Here is a 5,161-nt window from a genome sequence, read left to right on the forward strand (position 1 = left end):
ATCCAGTGTGTCATAAATAAGAGCTACAAATTAGACCTAGTCCTTTAATCGGAAATCAGAGAGAGAGACAGTTTCACGTGCATGTGTAAGGGAAGCTTTTGCTAGCAAGTGTCCTGGGGAACCAAATAGAATTTGACTATCACTAAAATATACAGTTTGACCCAAATGCTCAAATGCATTACAGCTCCCTTCAGTGGCAGGAAAGATGGCTAGGAGCCACCACTATTCTCCTTCAATTATTAGGGTCCATTTCAGCCCCTTGTGTAAATTAGAGCAGCCCAATTGGCATAATGCCAGTTTTCCCAGTCTTTGAGCAGGGTGAGAGCATTTTGCCTTTAGAAATAACTTAGACATTAATCATGATTGAAACGATCATGGTTCTGTTTCTGTGTGGTCAGGATCTCAGTTTCCTTCTTTACACACCATTCACTACCTGAGAACATCTCAGCCCCATGCATTATCTTCCCCACTCAACTTACATTTCTCCCTATAATCCCCACAGATAACATTTCATTCCACCTGTGTCAGGGCTATTGGATCCTCTCTTTTAATTATATATAATCAAACCAATGCAACTTCTCTGAGACTTTTTTCTGAAGTTATTTTGGCTGCTTATGATGCCCCTGGCATCTCTCTCTCACTAGTCCAAAACTTCAGCTCTTGGCTTCCAGTTCTGTGCAGCTGGGACCATTAAGAAGCTCAGAGATGTGCGGGGCTGCATCCCTTTGACTACTGTGGCAGCAGTCGTAATAACAAAGGGGCAGGTGCATGTATTTTGAACAAGAAAAAGTGAGACTGTTTCTCTCGCCGTTTCTTGTACCATGAAATCTACAGTGTAGTAATATTTTCAGTCAAGTTGAGTCTTTGGACTGACTTTCTGAACTGTTCCCAAATACTTGGGAAGGGTATCTCCTCATTTCACTGAATAAAGATCAAGTGTACCACCTAACTATCCCAGTACCCCAAAGAGTTTTTCTGTTTACTACCCTCTGTACCTGAGGAATGCCAGAGAAGAGATATATACAGCATTCAAAATTTACCCATCATAAGGGCCTATGCAGAGAGATTGGTTGTCCTGTTTTCAGTGACAGAGTGCAGGTGATTGCACTGAACACATTATAAAGGCTTCTTATCCCTGGTAAGAGTTTGAGTGCTAATTCAAAGGAAGGTAGGCAATGAATTGGAATTGAGACCATGAACTCATAAGCCTGAACCTTTCTAAAAGAGCAAAGTGACCATCTTTGTTGGTTTGTTCATTCGCAGATTTGCTCCAAATGCCTTCGCTGGGTTAGGTATTAAATTAATTGACCATTGTTTGACAAAAATAGCCAAGCTTTATCGATCTGACCATTATGGCTCCAGTATCCGTTCTAGCCAGGGAAGGGAGAACACCTCCAGCAAGCGTGTGTGTGTGTGTCTGAGCTTGGCTTCGGAAGAAAGGAATGAAAATCTATTGTAGGAAATTGAAAGTAACCAGGAAAAAAAAGTGTGTTTTATCAATGGCCTTGATCCTGCAACTCCTTTGACGTTCGGCCTGGGTGAATGTAAAGTTAGAAACAAGGCACAGTCCTCCACATTGAGCTGATTTCAACCCCCCCTACACAACTCCCTTATTAACAAGTATATATGTTAGAATGGGTGTGGTACAGATGAGAACAGCTCAGGTTGGCTCCTCCTCATACCCATCACATGCTTAGCTGTGCATTTCTCTTGCTATCTTCAATTCAGGATCAAGTTTCCCACTACTCCTTGCCTTGCTCTTCATTTTCTACTTTCCATTTGTAGAACCAAGCCCAATATCTGGGCCTCACATTATGTTTCAGAAGGGGACTCTGGGATTTTTTTAAAGGAAGTGTATACAGACAGTATGTTAGGCAAGCATAAATCCGCTGGCTGTAGAGGCCCCTCTTAAAATGACCACAGGTGGTGGTTACTGGGAACATGGAACAGAAACAAATACAAACTCTGTTAATTTTCCATGTAAGCTTGCAGTAAAAAAATATTTTTAGGGTCTTGAATTTCTGCAGTTCCTCCATCTAGCATCCACTTCCTCCTTCTCCTAAGCTTCCATTACTACCCGGTGATAGATGCCTTAGAAAAGCCTAAGACAGAAAAGATAGATCTAATTTCTTACTCTGACATCTCTGCCACTAGCTCACTGATCTCCTTTAGAGTTGTTGCTGAGCCCTGTGAATGTAAGTGTGTCAGTTACATCTGCAATTTCTATCTGAGGGGGAAAAGGATTGTCCATTAAATCAGATCTATTAGTCGTGGAGCAAATTATATACAGTTCAGAATCTCTTCCTTATTTCAGGTAAATTATCAGACAGAGAGAAGATCTTCTACCTGTTTGTCAGCAGTTGCAGGTTTGTTAGCAAACATTCTTCACCAGAGAAAAACAATCAACCTTGGATCAATAAACCCCAGAATGGATTTATAGTACCCACCTGGAATAGATTGCAGCTGCATTGCTTCTTGCTGTCTTGGTTGCACTCACACATCCACTTAGCCCCTCTTTATGTCCTAATCAAGTCATCTCTCTTTACCTGATTGTGTTTCTCTTTTTGCCAACTTTTGCAATATATTTTACTTCAGAACTATTTTTTTTTAAAAAGACTCCTGGGTTTGTGTTTTTGTTTGTTTGTTTTGGGGGGGGGGGTTATATTTCATACCTATAAAATCAAAATGACCTCCTTCATCTTTCTTAACAGCCTAATGAATGTTTGAAACACAGAAATCAAAGAAGGATTTGTTTTATAATGCAAAAACAGAGTGACCCTGTGCTTTTGTGCTGTACCTTATCTCTACAACACTGCTCTGTTGGTAACTTATAAATGCACAAGAATGTAACGAAACAAATAATAAAAAAAAAAAAGACAGAGACTCATCTAAAGTTACACCAGCCTCTTTAACAGCTGTGCGCATATTAAAGGAAGTAATGGGGGAGTGAAGGTACTGCATATTTCAAAGCTGAACTGTTGAAGTAACAATAAGAAAGGGGGGATGTTGTGCAGAGTTAGCCAAGTGTTTGAAGTACATTACCATAAGCTCAGCCAATGAAGTGGACAAGATTTCTAGCATGTTGCAGGGGTGCCTGTGCGTACTTAATAACAGATGTTTGGTCTCTCTAGGCAGATAATTGTCCTGCTGTAAGGTTGGCTTGACCTGCGTGAACAGTACTGTGCATAGCACTGGAGCTGTAATAAATGATCAGAGCTTTTCTCTTTTTACTAGTCGAATGCTTAGCCACGCTTCCTTTTAAGCACATAATTACTCCAAAGCAACTGGAGCCCATACATCCTCCTTGCCTAATGGCTCTGAAGCCATTTGGCGATAATTTATGGGGACAGAGTTCAAAGTTTTAATAATATTTGGATAATATCATTGCCAAAATGTCTTTGAGCGGTGATGAATAGAATGAGAGTGGGCACATTTCGATTCTGTGCATGACAGTGTGACTGTTAACAGCACCGTGCTTCGCTCAACCTTTATGGAAACGTTCACCAAACAGTTTGCTCATGAATTATAGATATGAGCATGAAGGATTACAAACAGCAGTGGAAAACACACAGGGCTGCTTGTTCATAAGGAACTGTCCTGTTAGCGCCTCTTCCTTATGCAGATAAATGAATTGCAGGGAATACAAAAATGGTTTAAATAAACCCTTAGCTGATAATGTATTAGCACATCAACATAAAATACACATGCACTGTGGCATGCTTTTGGATATTTATGTTTATACTCTCTGTTCAAGTGCCTCACTGATTTTTTGGCTTCCTATCACTCACCTAATAATTTCAGCATCCTAACTGCACCTCTGGGTATGTTTATCTGACAATCCAAGCTGTTCTGTGCTTTATGTTGCTTGCTGAAATTGGCTTACCAATTTGCTGTGTGAGTCGCGTCAGTGTATGATAGGTTAATGATGTTAATCAAAGCTAAATAAGAATAGACATGATCCTTTTTATTCAAGGGTGGGCCAGAAATTGCCTAGCAATGATGGGACAAACAGGCTTATCAGGTAGTCGGTATGAGATCACAAAATAAGCTCAAAATAATGAATCATTATGCTAATGTACATGTAGGGCCTAATCCAAAGCCCAGTGAAGACAATGGGCATCTTTCCATTGATTTTTGGATCAGGCCCATACAACTATAAATTGTTTGGGTGATGAAAATTTGATGTGAAAGTAAACTTATCATGACTGAAGTGACTTAAACTGTATAGATAATTCATCCAGCAGAGGCTGAGGATTTGTTAAACAAATAACACAACTGCTTTTCATTACACAGATGATACAGAAATGCGGACTTTCTCTATGGAAAGCAGCTGTATTCAGGAAACCAAAAGAAATACTAACAGAAACAAGAATTATTGAACATGTTCCCAATAGTGGTGGTAGCTGGTAATAAGTTAATAAATACCCTTTGTTTTTTTCCTTTCAATGATAGTCAAGTAATGCTTCATTTAATCTATGGGATATTTGATTATGGAAGTAATCAGATGACATAGTCCCAATTTATTCTGTCCTCCAAGAATATGTGCAGATAGCCAGACATGGCATATACAAGATTTTATTTTTATTACTGCTAGACAATAAGAGATTCCTTTATAACAGCAAGGCTCAATTTTACACTTTGTACCCTTCTTTCACTTGAAAATACTAGTTGTCACGATACAAGTGAGGAAAACAGGTTGTATTTGTTGAAGCATTTTTAAAATTTAAACCTTAATGGGAATCTCCATTAAACAAGTGACAGTTTTGTCTCTCCAAGGGTTAAATAATGTTCGCTAGCTACTTAGAAATATTTCCTTTGCTTAAACTGAGACCCAAAACATTGTGAACTTCAACAGCTACTGAAAAACATAACCAAGAAACTAATTTTCATACATGGGAATGAGTTAATCTAAAAGCCTTTCAAGCAAAAGACCATAGTTATATCCAAATTTGAATGGTAGGCTCTGTGGTTTTCTTAAAAAAATAAATTATGCAGCAACTTTAACTTCATATTTAGATTTCTGACTAAATAATCAAAACAATTAATGTATAATTTTATATTGAGATAGAATCGGAAGATGAAATGTATATTTTATTCCTCCTCATTCTTATGCTCTTCCTCATTTCCTACAAAAATAATCTGGAAACCTTCACCTTCATAA

Source organism: Lepidochelys olivacea (assembly GCF_965140295.1).
Source record: "Lepidochelys olivacea isolate rLepOli2 genome assembly, chromosome: 12".
Lineage (NCBI taxonomy): Eukaryota > Metazoa > Chordata > Testudines > Cheloniidae > Lepidochelys > Lepidochelys olivacea.